Raw genomic sequence first — 20,582 nt, 5'->3', positions numbered from 1 at the left:
TCTAGCCACTGATGCATAGGTGTCAAAGTAATCAATCCCTTCCTTTTGACTAAATCCTTTGGCTACCAATCTAGCCTTAAAAGTTTGTACAGTTCCATCAGTGTTGTATTTTCTTTTAAACACCCATTTACATTTTATTGGTTTTGATCATGGAGGCAGGTCAACTAGTACCCATGTGTTATTTGATATTATTGAATCCATTTCATCATTTATATCTTCCTTCCAAAAGGCAGCATCTCTAGAGGTCATGGCCTCACTATAGGTTTTTGGATCATTTTCAATGTTTAGGACAATAGGTATCTTATTTAAAATCTTCTCTCTATCAGCTTCAACCAAAAATACAATTGACTGAGTGGAGATAAAATCTGAACCTAAGTGTTTCTCTGTTCTTTGTCTTTGACTTCTTCTGAGTCCTATTGTAGGTGTTACAGTTGTGTCATTTCTTCTTTCAGTCTCATTATTATCAACAGGTATTGAGATCTGAGTTTCTCTATCATTTTCTATGGATTCATTTTCTGTAGGTTCAGAACACAGTTTATTTTCAAAGAAGCCTATAGGCCTTGCTAAAGCGCCTCATTGCGCCACACACATGCGTGCGAGCGCGTTGCGCGGTATCGAATCCCCATACTCTCCTCTACTAATTCTAAGGAGTGTAAATCAGCTCCTATTGAAATACTGAAAACAAACCTTATAATTATCCAATGTGGGACAAGTTTAAAACCGGGTTTTTGTAAGAGAAAAATAGATTTTTAAATCAAGTGTGTAGGTGCAATTTCTCATGTAATTGACCAATCAAACCCATTGGATTTAATCTCATAAGAGATTAAAATCCAACACTTCCAGCCTCGAGGATACCCCAATTGTCCTTGCATCGTGCAACCGTTTGCTGGCAAGCCAACATCTCAGAGGAGATCCTAATTCAACTTCCCATTACCTAGGATTATAAACTTGATCAAGATCTAGTACGTAGCAGCTCATATCAATGTTATTCTCAGTAGAGGTTATTAGATTTTGAACGAAGTGAAGGAAGAAGGGTGGAGGCGATGTTTATCTTTCAATTTATCATTTATATGGTATTGACGGGAGAGAATAGAGTTGCAGAAGAACCAACCACGATGGTGAAGGTGAGGGGTTTTGGTTGATGTACGTTCTCTATCTTCATATGTCATTTTCCCAAGTCAAGGATTATAAAAGGGGTAAACTAGTAAAGTTTTACTTTTAAAAGAAGGGTTATTTACTAAAAACTACCCTATTGTTTGTGTTTTAATAAAACATCACCCTATAATTTGTCATCAATTTACCTAATGGACCTTTCATTAGGGGTGTCAATGGTGTTCAAAAATCCGATTTTGAATTCGGATAATTCGAATATCTAATCAGTCAAATTTGGATATCCTATTCTTACCAAATAGTTAATCTGATTCGAATTCAGATATAACCTGATTCGATTCGATAACTATCCAAATTCGATTGATCATTTAATTCTTATATATATTATAAAATATTTTCATATAATTTATATATAAGAATTAAGTTATATAAATAAATTATATATTTATATATATTTTTATCAATAAAATATTTATTATATATATATATATTAATTATCTAAAATAATTAATTAATTGAATTCAAATCAAATTGAATATTCAAATATTTAATCAGATTTGAATTCGGATATTAATTTTTAGTATTTGTGGATATCGAATCGAATTCAGATATCAGATTTGAATTCGAATATTGCTTTGATCCAATTTAGATATCCGTTTACACCCCTACCGTCCATTACACACAAAAGTGGAAAATGACTTTTAACACTAACACCTATTCAAATAAATCTGATCAAAAGAAACTAAAAACAAAAATATCATTTTTGCCCCTAGTAAAATGTGGACAATCACTCTATTTTTTGCTATTTGGTCAATTTTGTTTTCTATACAAAAAAAAAGTGTCAGGGTTACTTTTGGAATAAACAACTATGGATACATACTCTTGAACATTTTCACCCAATTTAAGGGTAATTTTGGAATAAACAACCATGGACCATGCTTGATGAAGGGAAATTTGGCCCGACATCGCCATCACTCGACGCATGGCAAAAGCGAACAGCTCGGGGCAACAGAGCGCCCAAAACACCAAAAGAAAAAGGAGCACGAGCTCCCTACTAGGAGCCCGACCTCCCTACTCAGAACCCGAGCTCCCTGCTAGGAGCCCGAGCTCCCTACAAGGAGCCCAAGCTCTCTCCTAGGCCATAAACCTCGAGGTCGTGACCCGAGCTGGCCCATGGAAGCTCGGAGCACTCCCCAAACCGAACTCAAGACTTTGTCCCCCCCCCCCGTTACTCCGGCACTTCGCCTCCGAAACGCCAGACTAACCAAGCGTACCATACCTGACACCAAGGATGTCCGTTTCCAAGGGCGGCGCACCTGACTGATTTGGGATCTGACGCTTGACAGCCGCACTTCAAACGGCCTTCTGCCACCGCCACCTACCACTGTCGTCACCAGCCGCAGAAACCGTTCCGACAAAAGGAGCAATGGCGGTTCTGCCCAGCCAGAAGGGATGACATCCAAACTGGCAGGAGCTCAGGGATAGTCAGGCCCGATCTGACAGAAGCCTGGAAGTAAGTGCACGAGTTGGTTATAAAAGGCTCCCTACCTCCCAAGAACGAGGTATGCAAACTTTGCTCTATCTGGTTTATCTTGCCTTTGAAGGATTCTAACTTGAGCTTCGGAGCCTCTACACCGGGTTCTCCCCGGAGCTTCTTCATCTCCCCCGTTTCAGGTCCCCAGTTAATCAATTTAGAGGCAAGGTCGTTGACAGCTAAGACCGGCCGGATTGCGCATCATTAATTGGCGTCGTCTGTGGGAAAACGCTTCAAAAAGCCTCCCTCCAAACTCTCATACCCCCTTTTTTCCTCTTCAAAAAACCCAACGCTCATGGCCTCTTCCAGCAACGCCGGACGCGGCACAGAGACAAACACCACCGGGGAACAGCTTCAAGTTCCCATGGTGTGCGTTGGATAGTTCACCATCCCCCTTTCGGTGGATGGAATCCCCAGTTTAAGTGCGCCACAAGCAGTGGCGCCCATAAACCTCCCTGCCACAAGCATCCCCTTTCCTCCCCCTATTGAGACAATCATTACTGAACCGACTGCCGTCCCCCTGGCAGCCAGCCAAAACCGGTTGGACGACTTGATGCAGTGCATGCGGGCAATGCAAACCCAAATGCAACAGTTTCAGCAACACCAGCTTCACCAGCACCAGGTGCTGCACAACATCTCCCAGTATCACTATCAACAGCAGTTCCCCCAATCGCCACTGAACCAACCACTACTTCCACCTCGCCACCCTGCTCCGAGGCCGGCCAAGGCCTCTCCGCAGGATGGACACCCCCACCAAGGCAAGGCCTCCAGGCCCCAGAACCCCCCTAATAGCCAGGCCTCTTCCCCATGCCAAAGAGAGAAAAAAGTCATCCCCGCCTCGCAGCTCGCAGGCGGGTCGGGCACCTCGCCCGCAAGATCGGCACCTCGGCGCTCCAAGCCCGAGTTCCCACTCGCGAGAAACCGATTCAGCGCACTGGCAGCAGCGGACTACCAGCATTTCGGGCCCATCGAGCTCGGCAGCACGGAGGCCAGCAGTGCAGGTACAAGGCCCACTCAACAGCGAAGGCGCCGTCGAAGTCGCCGAATCGCTATCCGTGTCCTGTCAGAGCTCAGAGGCAAAGAGATAAGCTTGGACGAGGCAGAAGTCACCCTGATTCTCTCAGTTCCCACCCCCTCGCCTCAGAACTCCTGGCGGTCCCCTTGCCCAGAGATTTCAAGCTCCCGCCTCTGGACAAGTATGACGGGTCCTTCGACCCCAATGACCACGTTGACGCTTTCCAGTCCCAAATGCACCTCGCCAGGGCCAGCGAATCATAAATGTGCGTGGCCTTCACCACCACCCTCCGGGGGGTAGCCCGCACTTGGTACAAGAACCTGGCCCCCGGGTCGATAAAGTGCTGGGCTCAGTTCGTGCAGGTCTTCACCGCACACTTTGTCACCAGCAACTGGCCTTATAACTCACAAACTCAACACTGACCCTATAGTCAGACCCGTTAGACAGAAGAAACGCAACTTAGCCCCAGAGCGTTGGAGGGCAGTCGACGAGGAGGTCGAGAAGCTCCTCGCAGCAGACTTCGTAAGGGAGGTCCATAACCCGAGCTGGTTGGCCAACCCTGTGCTAGTAAAAAAGGCGAACGGCAAGTGGCGCATGTGCGTCGACTACACCAACCTGAACCAAGCTTGCCCAAAAGATTGCTTCCCCCTCCCCAGAATTGACCGCCTAGTGGACGCGACCTCGGGACATGAGTTGCTAAGCTTCCTGGATGCCTACTCAGGCTACAACCAAATCCGGATGGACCAGTCCGATGAGGAAAAAACCAGCTTCATAACCGAGTTCGGGCAGTACTGTTACAAGGTCATGCCCTTCGGATTAAAAAATGCCGGGGCGACCTTCCAAAGACTTGTAAATAGGCTATTTCGACCTCTGATTGGCACCAAGATAGAGTGCTATGTAGACGACATGGTCGTCAAGACACAGTTTTCACAAGAATTAATACAAGACTTAGATTCTGTCTTCCAAATCCTGCGTCAATTTAGCATGAAATTGAACCCCAACAAATGTGTCTTTGGCGTCACCTCGGGCAAATTCCTGGGCTACATTGTCAATCAGCGCGGTATTGAGGCCAACCCGGACAAGATAAAAGCCATCCTAGATATGAGACCACCTCAGAAAGTAAAAGAAGTTCAGAGGCTAAACGGCCGCATAGCCGCTCTAAGCCGCTTCATATCCAAGTCAGCAGACCACTGCCTACCTTTTTTCAAAGCAATCAAAGGCAAAGGGTTCGAGTGGACCCAAGACTGCCAGCTCGTGTTTGACGAGCTAAAAGGTTACCTCGCCAGTTTGCCAACCTTAGCCCGGCCCGAGGAGGGCGAAGTCTTAGAACTGTACCTCTCGGCAAGCGACGAGGTGGTCAGTTCGGTACTAATAAAGGAAATAGACCGGGTCCAGCGACCCATATATTATGTTAGTAAAATTTTGCAGGGAGCAGAGACAAGGTACCCGCAGATAAAAAAGCTAGCATATGCACTGGTAACAGCAGCTCGGAAACTCCGCCCGTACTTCCAGGCTCACACCGTCATCGTCCTGACTGACAAACCTCTGAGACAAGTTTTACTCAAACCCGAGGTTTCCGGTCGACTGACGAAGTGGGCCATCGAACTCAGCGAGTACGATCTCCAGTACAAGCCGAGAACTGCCATTAAGGCCCAAGCCTTGGCAGATTTTATCGCAGAATGCGCGTTTAGCCCCGAAGCCCTTGACCCGGTCGAAACCGAGGTCCCCAGTTCGGGCGAACTCGGACCTCCCAAGCCAATCGAGTCCGAACCCCGTGGAGTAGCAGCCAGCGTAGCATCTCTCCTGGTTAGACCAAGCGCGAGCCGGGATGAGGAGCCCTGGATCCTTCACGTAGATGGCTCCTCAAACCAGCAAGGCAGCGGGGCTAGAATAGTGTTACGCGGCCCGAGCGGGACAAGGTTGGAATACGCACTACGCTTTGAGTTCGCGGCATCCAACAACGAGGCGGAGTACGAGGCACTGATAGTCGGGTTGAACCTAGCACATAAGGTTGGAGCAAAGCACGTAGTTATCTGCAGTGATTCCCAGCTTGTGGTCAACCAGGTTACGGGCAAATATGAAGCACGCGAGCTCACTATGATTGCATACTTGGCAAAAGTAAAGGAGGCTCTGCTCAACTTCCAGTCACACTTCATCAGGCAAATCCCGAGGTCAGAGAACACCAAGGCCGACGCCTTGTCCCGGTTAGCCAGCACGGGTCACAACGCCATGAGAACCGTGTACATACAGGACTTACCTCGGCCCAGCATTCTCGGTGGGGCAGGAGAGGTCGCTCCCATCACTGAAGCAGAACCGAGCTGGATCGACCCACTCGCGAGCTTCCTGCTAGACGGAACCCTCCCCGCAGATCGCAACACAGCTAAGAGGGTGCAGCGCCAGGCAGCCAAATACTCATGATAGACGAACGGTTGTACTGACGATCCTACACGCTCCCCTACCTACGGTGCTTGCGCCCAGCCGAAGCCGAGCTGGCACTCCGCGACACTCATGAAGGCTTGTGCGGCGGACACCTGGGGGGCAGAGCCCTCGCCCAAAAAGCACTACGACAAGGATACTACTAGCCAACGATGAAGACAGAAGCCATCGAGCTCGTCAGAAAATGCAACAAGTGTCAGAAGCATGCCAATATCCACCATCAGCCCGCTGCCGACCTCAAATACCTCACCAGTCCATGGCCCTTCGCCCAATGGGGCATCGACCTTCTAGGGCCATTCCCACCAGCGACAGGCAGGAGAAAATTCCTAGTGGTGGCAGAAGATTACTTCACAAAGTGGATAGAAGCTGAACCTCTGGCAACAGTTACAGCACGAAACATACAGAACTTTTGGAAGAACATAGTATGTCGCTTCGGGCTACCTCGGGTACTGATCTCCTAAAACAGCAAACAGTTCGAGGATATCAAGTTCCAAGAATGGTGCCAAAGTTTGGGAATTAGTTAGAACTTCACGTCGGTCGCACACCCACAGGCAAATGGCCAAACAGAAGTAATGAATAGAGCCATCCTCCGCGGACTGAAAGCACGACTAGACCGAGCCAAAGGGTTATGGGCAGACGAACTACCAAGTGTTCTATGGGCTCACCGAACCATGGAAAAAACCGCCACAGGAGAGACCCCCTTTAACCTCACCTACGGCACCGAGGCGGTGATCCCGACGGAAATCGAAGTACCTACGCTGCGACTAGAAGCATACGACGAGCAGACAAACGAAGGCGAGTTACGCACCAACCTCGACCTACTGGACGAGGTGAGAGACCTCGCGCACATCCGAACTGTGGCCTACCAGCAAAAAGTAGCTCGGTACTATAACGCCAGAGTAGAGAAGAGGAACTTCCGCGTCGGCGACCTAGTTCTCCGTAAGGTCATGGTGCCCGAACCCGGCGTAGGGAAACTTGGACCAAATTGGGAAGGACCCTACAGAGTAAAGAAAGCAATCGGGGGGGCATACGAGCTTGAAACTCTAGAAGGAAAACGAGTACCCCGAGCATGGAACATTGTCAACCTAAGGCGATACTACCTATAGACCAACAAGTACCCCAAAGCCGAGGTAGAAAACGAACTAGTAGAGGACCAAAATAGTCTGTTCGGCAAAAAACACAGCTCGAAGACAGGACAACCAACACTTGAGCAAAAAGGCCATTTCATTTCAGATAATGAGGTGTACAAAAAAAAGGCCATTTCATTTTTTACAAGTCTGGGGCTACTTCCTCGTTATCAGAAGCCACTTCGATGATACCCGAAGGCCTTGCCTCTTCCTTGGAGTCCAGTTCACCATCCGCAGCATTGGCCATCTCCTGAGTAATACGTGAAGTGGATATGGCGCTGATGTCGAGCTCGGGGTACGTATTCCGGATCATCCACCGGCTTAGCTTGAAACCCCTCCTGTAGGAGTCCACCATCAGATCATTGAAGTCCGGCGAAGCAATATAATCACTAACAACTTTCTTCTTCGCATCTTCGATGCCTTGAGAGAAGATTTGAGTCCTCTCCCTGATATCCTCCTGAAGATACTCGACCTGATGCTGTAGGTCCAACTTCAATTCCGCCATATGTTTCATAACCACTCTCATAGCCTCAGCATCTTTCTGAGACCTCGCCTGCCTAGACCGCGCGAGGCGAGCAGCCTCAGCAGCAGCACGAGCAGCCTCCTCGGCAACTCGCGCTTGCCTCGAGCTCCTCTCCACCTGGTTCGCCAAGGCGTGAATAGAAGAGTTCACCTATCAAAAGGAAGCAAGTGATCAGAGGAACGAATAGAAGAATAAAAGCCGAAGAACTCTAAAAAAGGGAGATCACTTACTACCATGGCATGGGTAACGGCACGGCAGGCCACTTGGTGCAGAGGAAGATCGGTCCACGCCGCGACTTCCTCGGGGAAAATGGCCTCCTTGCTCCTCTGAAGAGCGTGAGTAGGCGACAGCACACTCCTAAAGTCCCCTGGGGCCCCCGAGCCTGATGGCCCAGCTCGCGTTTGGGCAGACCCGGAGTAGGCGGGAGCCCCAGTGTGAGTAGTTTCGGCGTAAGGAGCCCCCGACGGCACCTACATAGGAGGAACCATCTTGGGTTCCATAGGCTGATCCTCCGCCGAATAGTCTGGCACCTCGGGCTCCGCACCCTAGGTAGCTCGGCGCGAGTTCGCTTAGCCACCGGTTTTCTCCTCTTCATGCCCTGGAACAAGTGCCCACCTCGGGTCCCTCGAGAGTCCATTGCACCTGTGAAAAGGAGTTCGGCATCAGTAAAACAAGCAAGAGAAGAGCAAGACAGGATCGCTAGGGGAAGAACCTACCCGAACTCAGGCCAGCAGCTACGAGCTTGGCCTCCGTCAGATACTGTTGACACTTCAGCCCAAGCCGCGCCCATTGACGGAGGCCCTTCACCGTCTCTTTGTCAAGTGTGATGCTAGAGTCGGGAGCGGCCATCCCCCAGCCAGTCTGAAACGGCCACCCCAGCGCACTTCGCACCCCGAAATAGTCCCGCTTCCACGCCGGGACCTTATTAGGGAGTTCATGTAAGAGCTTGAAGCCAGGGCGAGGAGACAGGTAGTATGCCCGCCTACGCCCAGGAAGGGGACCCGCTTGCTTTTTAAGCATTAAAATAGAAGAAAAAATCTCCAAGTCCAAAGAAAAGTTCTCCTCGCAGAATAGGGAGATCGCCCCCACTAAATTCCTAATGGAGTTCAGGTGAAGCTGGCCGACCGTCACACCGAAGTGATTCAGGACCTCGACAAGAAGATGATGGAAAGGCAGCCGCAGCCCCGCAGCGAGCTGCTCCCGGAATATCACGATCTCATCAGGACCGTGTTCCCAAGGAAAGCTACCCGTAGGGATAAAGTAGGCGAACTCCCCGGGCAAGTTATAGTAGTTTATGAGGGATTGGAGTCCCTCAGGCGTCATGGTCGAAGGTCCGAACTGGTCTGGAGCCCAACCCCGACGAGAAGTGAACGCAAAACTACACGAGGCCCCTCGACCTATGGGTTCAACCTCTTCCTCAAGATCTACATCAGGCTCGCTAGAACTACCGGGGGATGCAAAATGATTCATAGAACCTGCATCAGACCCGCTTGGACTGTCTGAGCCATCTGAGCTAGACATCAGGGGGTAGAAGACGGGTTCCAGGAAAAGAACTCACCTGGGAAGAAGACTGGAGTAGACCACGAAAGCTCGAACAAGAGGAACCTGGGACGCGAGCTGAAGAGCCTAGACGCGAATTGAAACTTTGACGCGAGCTCAAGAGGTACAGTAGCGGCGACTGGGGTCCACCCCCCCCCCCCCCCGCTATTTATATCCACAGCAACCGAAAAACGACGATCCAGATCGAAGCCGATCCAATGGCCCACAATCGCGCTGACCGCACGTCCTCCGAAGCCGAGACGTGACCAACGTACGCCTTTTCGAAACTGACAGGGTGTCAGCGCACGTCTCCCCACAGTAAAAGCGACTGCAGCACAATTCCCAAAATTTGAGAAAAACGGCTACTATCACGTCTCCCAAACGCGTGCCTTTTTGAAAAATCAAACCAAAGTGCGCGCCACTAGTTGAATAAAATTCAAGTTACGGGCCAAAATCCTCCCGCCTTAGGAACTCCCCGCGCCAAGACCCTTGGCGCAGGGAGTGGGGGGCAATTGATGAAGGGAAATTTGGCCCGACCTCGCCATCACTCGACGCGTGGCAAAAGCGAACAGCTCAGGGCAACAGAGCGCCCAAAACACCAAAAGAAAAAGGAGCACGAGCTCCCTACTAGGAGCCCAAGCTCCCTACTAGGAGCCCAAGCTCCCTACTAAGAACCTGAGCTCCCTGCTAGGAGCTCGAGCTCGCTACTAAGGACCCGAGCTCCCTACAAGGAGCCCAAGCTCTCTCCTAGGCCATAAACCTCGAGGCCGTGACCCGAGCTGGCCCATGGAAGCTCGAAGCACTCCCCAAAACAAACTCAAGACTTTGTCCCCCCCCCCCCCGTTACTCCAGCACTTCGCCTCCGAAACGCCAGACTAACCAAGCATACCATACCTGACACTAAGGATGTCCGTTTCCAAAGGCGGCGCACCTGACTGATTTGGGATCTGACGCTTGACAGCCGCACTTCAAACGGCCACCGCCACCTGCCACCGCCGTCACCAGCCGCAGAAACAGTTCCGACAAAAGGAGCAGTGGCGGTTCTGCCCGGCCAGAAGGGATGACATCCAAACTGGCAGGAGCTCAGGGATAGTCAGGCCCGATGTGACAAAAGCCTGGAAGTGAGTGCGCGAGATGGTTATAAAAGGCTCCCTACCTCCCAAGAACGAGGTATGCAAACTTTGCGTTATCTGGTTTATCTTGCCTTTGAAGGATTCTAACTTGAGCTTCGGAGCCTCTACACCGGGTTCTCCCCAGAGCTTCTTCATCTCCCCTGTTTCAGGTCCCCAGTTAATCAATTCAGAGGCAAGGTCGTTGACAGCTAAGACCAGCCGGATTGCGCATCATCAATGCCCTTAAACATTTTCCACTTAGTTTAAGTGATCATGTTACTATTTTCATCCGGCAAAACAAATAATTCTTAATGAAAGGTCGAATAAGTAAATAGGTTGCAAACTATAAGGGGTATTTTGTAAAATGCATATTATAGGGCAGGCTTAAATACATCTGTGAAATTATAGGAGGTGTTCTAATAAATGACCCTTAAAAGAATTTCATTTACATGTGATGTCACGTATTAATGGACCTTGAAGGATTGTTAACATAAGGGACGTCTTTGTCTCATAACATCACGGACCAAGGGAGGTCTCGTTCCTCTTTGAAAAAAGAGGGGAGGTTTTAATGTTTATAAGAAATCTCATAGAAGGTTTAAGTATTTTACCCTTTAAATTTTAATACTCAACTTTTTGGGTAATTTACTAAAACATCCTTATTGTTTCACACATGGTTCAAAGTATCGGTACACCCTTGTGTATCGACAAAGGCATATTGGTACTTAAAAGCATGTGGTTTTATATTTTTTTAGTTTTTTTTTTCAAAATTTGGTTTTCAGGAGGTTTTTATTAAAAAAGAGGGGTTCTGAAACACTTGTAAACAAGTGTATTGAGACCCCAATGGTAAGATATGGTATGCCCGATACAAGGCGTATTGTATCAAATTTTTTATCCTTGGTTTCACAAATGTAAACATCATTACTATAGTTTGCATTTACTAAAATACCTACTATAGTTAGGGATGTCAATTTTTCCCATAAAATTGGGACGGTGGGACTTCGATCCACCTCACCCCAAATGGGGCAGGGTTTCCCCGATCTTAAATGGAGATGGGTTCTATATATAATTCTCCAAACCCACCTTAAATTTGTGTTAAATTACTAAAATATCCTTAATATTTATTTTTAAAATACCCTAAACTTGATATTGATTTTTAAAATACCTTTTATATAAGGTGATTTAGGGTTCTAATGATCCCATTTTCCCTAAATTCCTAAAACCTTACGGTTACATAATTATATTTCTAAAATACCCCTTAGGTTTAATGTATTTTTAGGTGGTTCCCTTGGAATAAGGAAAAATCAACGATTCTTTGTCCCTAACAAAGATGGGAATGGGGGTCAAATTCCCAAAACTTTACAATCACATAATCACATTTCTAAACTGCCCCTTAGGTTTAATGTATTTTCGGGTGGTTCCCTTGGAACAAGGAAAAGTCGGGGATAAGTTGTCCCCAACAATGATGGGGATGGGGATAAAATCCCTACCTTGCTACTAGGGTTCCTATCTACAATTTGCAATCTATTTACGTAGAAGTACTTTTATTGCCATATACGAATGGCTATGTCACACCTATACTGATCGAAAAATATTTAACGTCATGGACCCATGATTGTTTATTCTAAAATTACCCTTATCACTTGAAATCAAGCTTTAAAAGAAAACCCTCCCTCCACGGTAGAACTTGATCATGGAAAATATTGAGTGTTCTGAATTAAACTGGTAGTACCGGTTTTTTGAAAACCAATAACCGAAGCCCAACCAAAGCTGACCAGTAAATGGTTGACCGGTTTGGTTAACTATCAGTTTTCATTTTGTACGTTATAAAATATATTGTAAATAAATATATGGATATATAATAAAAAATTAGAAACATATATAAAATATTATATTATAAATAATAAATAATATATTATAAAATATATATAAATGATATAAAATATATGTAATATATATATATATCGTTCGGTTCTATTAACTGTCAGTTTTTTATATTGGTTAACAAAAATCGAACCAGTAGATTTATTTTTCAAAAATACCTAACCGACCAATTTTAGTTAACCAGAATTTTTGGATCAGTCTCGCCGGGTTCTGCTTGGTTTTTCGGTTTTTCTTGCTCACTCCTAAGTGCATGTCATTCTAGAAGAGATGCCAATCATGGTGATTTTCTCCTTCACGTGATCCATGTTTATGCATGGACCTCATTGTGATGTCTTCATTTTTTTTATTGATGTAGTAAGGGAGTTTGCTCGCATTTTACCATGGGCAAGGAGGACATTTTCATTTTTTTCATTGATTAAATTTATTCAGATTTGGATGTTAGAACTTGTACAATAATCAGGTTTGGTGCAGATTTAACCCCATCTAATCTGATTAAAACGGTGTGTGTGTGTATTTTTTTTTATTTTTTAGCTTTAATTTTGTCATTTTAAGTACACAAATCGGCTGCAGGTTAAATCAGAATGATTCATTCTGATTCCAATTATTTGGTTAGACAAAATAAAAATCTTATTCCTATTCTTGGTGGAATGGTCATTTCCCTCAAATCTACTCTTCCCTTGAAAATAAAATTCCATTACAACTAATCCTATTCTGATTCCAACTGTGAACCAAACGGACCCTGTAATTGGTTACATTCCAGGATATTCTAACTTTGGTAGGTAATGAACAAGCAATCTTCCCCCTCCGCCCCCACATTCCTAAGAGATCTCTTGGGGGTGTGATTTTAATTTTTCTATCTGTTTTTTTGTTTTTTTTTCTTGAATTTCAAGTTATTGAACCAAAATCATCAGATCTAAGTTGACCGAACCAAAGTGACTGAAATCCCAGTACATTTTTGTTTGTGAGTCGCACAGGTTATCATCTGATCCAGTTTCTGATCCTAGGGAGAATCATTAATTTAGGGCTTTAAGGCCTGTAACTGATATGACATTCACCCAGAATGTGCCTTTGAACCTGTATACCACCGTATCTTATATGTAATCATCCCAAAAGGCAGGTTGTGTGTTGGTCCCTAGACTCCCTACAATCTGACGGAGCCAAGACCGATGCTATTTTAGATGCTAGAGATCGACCCAAAATGATGGTCCTGGTCCACTGAACCGGTCTGAAATAGATAAATAATCATTCTAATTCACAAGGCCCACCGGCTAGGGCTACCACCCTCAAACCCAGAGCCAGAAAATACCCCATCTCGGATCTGCCCACCTCTGATTTCTAGCTCAATCGGATATATCTTGAAATTAGGAAACTGGTCCTACGTTCTTAAATGGAGTACATAGTTTAATCTGACCATTTAGAAGAGTTGGTATCATGTTACGTTACGTTAGCATAAATAGGATCATCCACCAGTAGAACACTATAATCGGATGGGTAATGGCGTAGCTTATCAGACCTCTTCATATTGGGGAGGCGACAACCACTTGCCTCCATAATGATGTTGAACAGAGAACATGAGCATTGGGCAACCTTTAACATATCAAGAAAATTCAAAGAATTCCCCCTTTGGCTGTTGTGGCACAGAAAACCACTGCCTTTTTATTTATGTGGAGGAGGTGGAATCAGAAACAATAGAAGAAATTTGAAGTTGCAGAGTCTCTGATAAGAGCTTGAGTGACAGGAGGGTGTTAAACGGCTTTTTTTATGGTGGGTTGAAAAGATTAAAATCTGTTAAGCTTACTTTTATACAGTCTCAATTTTCTCACCAACTATTGCTAATGCTTGATTGCTTCCATGAAAAAAAACAGCCAGCTGATTTCAACCAAGGGAGAAAGTGGAACTAAAAGCTGGACTCATGGATTGCTTTCTGAGGGTCAAATATTATAAAGTTGGTGATTTTCGAAGCTTAAAAGAGAGACAACTACTATTATTTCTTTGTTTTCTATTAACAACAAAACCCTAACTAGCTTTTCTTTTTAAAGTCTAAACCCTAGCTAGCCTCAGTAATGTAGTCAGATAATTGCAAGAATTGGTGCTCACAAGTCACATTCCTTTTTAGGTCTAGATCTAGATCGGATGGTTACAAACTTCCAATAGCAGGACCAATTTGAGTTCACTGAGACTAGATTTAGAGTAGCACTCCGGGACCATTAATACAAAGTCATTACCCATCTAATGTTATTGTTTGGACTTTGTAACTTTGAACTCTTAGGGTCTGTTTGGTTTGCAGGAATAGGGGTCTGGAATCGGAATTGGAATGGGCTATTCCCATTCCAACTGTTTGGTTGAGTGGAATAGGAATGAGCTAGAATGACATTCTCCTATTTGAGGGAATGACCATTCCCTGCCTCTCCCCTTGAGAATGAAATCCCATTCCTGCTGATTTTAATTTCCATTCTCATTCATCTCTAAACCAAAATAGACTATGAGAATAGACTATTCCAATTCCAATTCTGATTCTAGAGGATTTTCATTCCGATTCCAACTACGAATCAATACGCCCTATAGTGGGTGTATCGGAGATCTGACTGGTTCAGAAGATGGAGGGGTCCTAAACCGACTCTCCTAAACCAGTTTTGAAAAAAAAAGATAAAAAAATAAGTATCAAAACGTCCAATACGTCCTTATGATGTATTGACGATATTTGAACCTTAGAAGAAGTAAGAAGAAGTAAGGCGAGCTAGAACAAATAAGAATTTTGTTGAGGGGAAAAAAGTTTGTCTTGATCGATTTCAGTTACCAAACTCCCATCAGCTTAAGTAGTTTATTATATTAAGCAAACGTCCAAATCCACTAAAGCTTTTTAGTTTTCATCTCTCTTTTTCTCTTTCCACACGGCACAACAGTCATACACAGCCTTTTTAATGATAAATAATAAAATGATGAGGGGTTATCTTTGAGGGGTGGGGGGAGGAGCACGAAAAAGATAGCGTCATGGGATTCATGATAATTCTCTCCATGTGAGAATGTGGAGAGAGCCATCAAGACTCTCAGAGAGATGGCACAAAATTCTTTGGATTTTCTCCCTCCTTTCAACGCCAAAGCCCAACAGCAATCATCATGCCCTCACACCTTCCATCCTCATCATCAACCTCTTCCCGTGACCATCCTCCCTAACCATCATTACTTCCTCACAATCGCCCCTTCTTTAATCACACCCACCAACCACATAAACACCAAGCACAAGAAGAGGAAGAGAAGGATGAAGAAGAAAGAGAAGATGGGTTCACTGAAAAAGAAAAAACCCTACCTCTCTGTGACTGTCTCTTTTGAGTGAAGGGTCTTATCCATCCTTCTTCAAGGTTTCAAACACCACTTCTGCTCTTTTCTCTCTCGGGGAATCAAGCATCTCGGTCCGATCATTTGCTAGACAAGCAAATCGCACAAGTTTGAGAGCTTTCGTTTCGTATTGGGTCTGGTCTTTTCGCTTATAAAAATGTAAGACTTGTTAGATTTTATATGCATAACCATTCGTAGTATTTGGGTTTTGCTTTGAAGAAGACATGATTATGTTGTATCTGGATCCGGTGTGTATGTGTATTTGCAGAGAACACCATGAGCTCTCTCAATCTCTCTCTCTCTTGTGTGTTAAATATTACATGGTTAGTGTGCCTTTTTCTTCGTTGCATGTGCTTGGCTTGGATACTATTTGTTGGTGCAGTCTTATATATGATCATTTTTGGGGATAAGCATCTGCTCAATCCACTGTAAGATCTCTTGTTTTCGTGAGATGACAAGTATTATTCATTACTTCTTAAGAACATCAGATCATTTGGACGAAGAAAATTCTCTTTTGAGTAACTATCACCTTTCAGACAAGGTACTTCTCTCAAATTAATTAGGGTTTGTTGAGCTCATGATTATTGTTCAAGCTGTAGCTGTTATTCACATAGCATGTAGACATATATAACAGCCCAGCCTGATACTCCTAGCTGACAAGTTATAATTTCTCCAGAGAACCGAAAAAAATGATGACCATGTATAGCTGAAAGTATAGCAGATTCATATGTTTGTGCACATTTGATTAAGTATTAATTAGTATCTATTTATGCGTATGTCTACTTGCACATATCCCTTTTTAATCCAAGATTTTGTGTGTGTTTTGGCTGTGGGAAAATATGTATACATTATCTACCTGTCTACATATATACATGCATATATAGCCGCATATATACATGTATATATGCATATTCACTCATGTGCATGCATACATGTATGTATATAAGTGGACCCCCTAATAACTAATAATCATGGTGAATAGAGATTATTAGTTATATTAAAATTCTGATTTTTGTTTGTTGGTTTTATAGCATTTGCATTGTAGATATACGTGTATGATAGTAACATTAGATTCCTTTCGGTGGTCTCTAATTACCTTCCAAAAAAAAAAAAGTGTTTTCACTCTCTAAAGCATAATATCAAATTGAAAATAGAAGATGCAATAGGAAAAAGGGAAAGAAGAAAAAAGAAGAAAGAATACCCATGATTTATTTTGCTTGTTCAAATATATAATGAAATAGGCCCAAAATATCTTTACCATGTAACACCAGGAGTTGGTTCTTCCATTTTTTTAATTATGGAAGTTCTTTATTTAAAAATAGTTATAAGGGACATGTTTACATGCCCACTATATCAATGGGGTTCATTCCCTCATCTGTTTTATTTCATACGCATGCACATATACACACATACATATGTACATATATACATACATATATACGTATGTACATCTATATGTGTTATTTGAACTATTGAAAAAGAATTCATATGTTTGAATTTGTTTTGCTTACACCACATATTTCGCATTTGAGTTCTATCTACTTGAAATAATAATATTAACAATTATTACTTTTGTTTGTTTTTGATAATGATGGAATTTGTCTAGGTAGATTTCTGATCATGGTGAAAAATTAGCCATTTAGTTAGCTCAATTATAAGTGTGAAAATTAGCTATTTGAAAAATGCTAAGCTAATTTTCATGACTCTTCCTACCAGCTGCCAAAGATCTATACAATCTTATTTCTAAAATCAGCTTTGCCTTCAAGCAGAAGTTGACTTGTGAAATTGAGGTTTTGCAAAAGTTTTTTCTTCAATGCACCACACTCTCTAAAACCAGAAGAGATCAATTTGATGATCGAACTAATGTAGAAATAGGATGCACATACATATCCCAATATTTGCTCCCTGAATTTCAGATGCAAACATCCTTCAAAACAAGCTATTGATGGACACGTAATTAGTATTATATTGAGTTTGAATTTCTTCCTCACAGAATGCTCTTTACACCCGCCTCACAGCAAATAACAGCCGCGCTCATATTGGGAGTATCTCCCATACTGGTATGTTTTCATACATGGAAAGATGTTCACAATGGACAGCTGCAAGTACTGTCAGGTGGGTGGGTGTGAGGACGATTCTGTGAGGAGGAAATCTGGATTCTATTGCATTAAATGCTTGAATTTCTTTCTCATGCTAACATTCAACCTAAATGTGTGTTTATAATCACTCATCAGTTGAATGCTTTAAAAATGCTTCCATATACATACAAATGTCCAGCCAGCTCAGCTGGTAAAGTCAATAGATGCAGTTCCCATGAACCCAGCATTGGATTAATCCCCTTCATCTCATTCCCTACCTGCAATTATAAGTTTGCCTATTAGGATATAAATACATAATAGCATTAAATTTTAGAGTCCGGATCTCCAGCCCACAAGAATTCTGCCCACGTCTATCCACATAATATTGTAATCACATATGAGAAATATTTCATCCTCCTACATAGTATTATGCATGGGGAGATGTTCCCAATACACGGAGATAGTGTGTTGTGGGTAAACATGGGTATAATTTTTGTGGACAAGAGATTCAAAGTCTAAACTTCACTAGGAAGCTAAAGTTGATGTTTTCTTTTTTATTCTCATACATCCAAATCTACTAGTTACCTATTAGTGGGATACATTGCTGGTTCTCAATATTAAGAATGCTTGAGCATGCGAATACAAACCCTGCATTGCATTCACATAAAAGTCTATTTACATGCTCAAAGGTGCATTCTTATCGATGCAACTCGCTCAAAAGGTGACAAAATAGATCCTAATTCTCAGTTTGGGAAGAATACAAATACAATTTTTTAGAAATACCATATATAAGGTTTGACACCTTGACATTATATTTGTATTTGTACTCTTCTCAAAATGAGTTATGCTCAGTTTGGAAGGAGTATAAATACAAATTTGCAGAGTGCAAAATCTTGTATTTTGTATTATATTTTATTTATTTGTATTGCATATATTTGTTTCTGTACCCTTCCAAATTGAGCCTCAATGTATTCTCATAGGCTCAGTTTGAAAGGAGTATAAATACAAATATGTAGAGAGCAAAACCTTGTAACTTGTATGTATTTGCACTGTACATATTGTACTTGTACTCTTTCCAAAACTGAGCCATAGCCCCAAATTTTGTGCTAGTAATTTATCAGATGATGATAGGTTTCTAAATCAATTAACAGACTGTCACATTCATCTTGATAAATGCAAAGTTTTTTTTTTGTTGATTAATCAGCAATAACTTTTCCCCTTTACCCCTCCTTTTTTTCCCTAAAAGTGTTGGTTGTGGGATTTGATAAAGACAAAGATTTAATTCTTATAGAAATATTATGGATGTATTTACAGATATTCCTATATATCATGTTCAAGGATTGACAATAACCACATAAAAGCATATATTCATACAAGTTTCATGGTTTGAAGTCGTGTTGTCTTATAAGTTATTTCCTTGAGATCTATAACTAAAATGAAAGTTTAGCCTGTCCTCTTAATATATACAACATATGCTTACATTTTGATAATATATATCTTTCTTCTCCAATGCCTAACTTTACTCCATAACAATATTTTATCTTCATTCGCTAATCAGAAAAATAATTATTCTTTAATCTCAAATTTTATTAATCCAGGTGGAGGGGAGAGGCGGGAGACCCTTTTTATTTGTTGTTTCTGTTTGTATGTTTTTGTGATTTCTTTTTTGGGTGTGTATGTGCATGCATTAATCATAACAAAAGTAGGACAAATCTCTAGCTAATTTTCTGCAACATGTCAGTTCAGGGTTGTTCTTCAATGTGAATTATTTTCGATCTTATTTTGAGTTTGTTTTGAAATATTCAAAACATGTTAGTTGTAAATGTGGCTTTTTTTGGTTTCCAAACCTGAGATAAAAAAAAAGGCATTGGTTTAAAAAACATGTTTTTATTTTAAATCACACAATATATCTCATGTCATGTTTCATGAATCAGCTCAACATTTTGATGGTTTCAAAAACATGAATTATTTCTTAAAACCAAACAAATTTATTTTTGCTTCTCAAAACAAAAACACAATTGAAGAACTTTTTTTATTTTATTTTGCTTATGATGATTTCAAAAGCAAATGAAAAGTTGAAAACAAAAATGATATTTAAATTGTTTGGTAGCTAGTTACAAGAATATTGATACATGAAAGGGTAATCTATCAAATGCATTATATTGGGGAAGACTTAAAGCTTAAGCATTGATGAATAGTGGACAAGGATGAACGTCTTATTCTAAATCTCTGATCAAAAAATCTAAAAATCCACCAGATCTTGCATATTATGGAACATATAGAATAATCAATTAGGGTCTATTTGGTTTGTGGGAATAGGGGTCTGGAAACTGCTTGGTTGGATGGAACCGGAATTCCATTTCCATTCCTAGTGAAATGACATTCCCCTGCGCTCATATGAGGAATGAAAGTTCATTCCAACCAATTCTTTTTCCGATTCTGACTATAAACCGAATGGACCCTTAGTGTGAAGGTACTTCAATGGATATCTAACAATTTGATCCTTGATTGGAACTACTGCTCTTTCAAGTGTTCCATGCATATATGTAATAAAGGCTTCTGAGTTTGACTTTGGGTAGATAGGGTAGTAAGGCAAAGGAAATAGGTCTATGTAAAAGACAAAGGATGACCGAGGGTATATAAGGAGAATGAGCTTTAGTGAGGAGGATATAGAGACGTTAGTAAGGGAGGCAAGAAGATAGGGATTCTCTCAATGCTCTCAAGATAGATCTCATATGGAGGCCTTCGAGTCTCTTCCTTTTATAGAGCGATGATTGAGGCTATAACGAGAAGCGTATAAAAGGAGCTTTTTTTATTTAGAAAAGGAGGTCACGATTTCCTAAATCTCTAACCAGTAAGTACTATTGGAATTTTGTCACGTGTCTAATGAA

The 20,582-nt window shown here is 42.7% G+C and overlaps 1 long non-coding RNA gene across 1 annotated transcript; it reads left to right on the top strand.

Moving 5' to 3' along the window:
• Positions 1-15,005: 15,005 nt before the first annotated feature.
• Positions 15,006-16,774, top strand: LOC148800955 (uncharacterized). The gene is made up of 2 exons (XR_016083625.1): positions 15,006-15,772; positions 15,882-16,774. It is a non-coding gene; the product is annotated as an uncharacterized LOC148800955 (long non-coding RNA).
• Positions 16,775-20,582: the final 3,808 nt, after the last annotated feature.

Source organism: Nelumbo nucifera, chromosome 3 (assembly GCF_055504915.1).
Source record: "Nelumbo nucifera cultivar China Antique chromosome 3, China Antique-T2T, whole genome shotgun sequence".
NCBI classification, from domain to species: Eukaryota; Viridiplantae; Streptophyta; class Magnoliopsida; order Proteales; family Nelumbonaceae; genus Nelumbo; species Nelumbo nucifera.
This window is presented reverse-complemented; position numbering and strand designations above follow the sequence as displayed.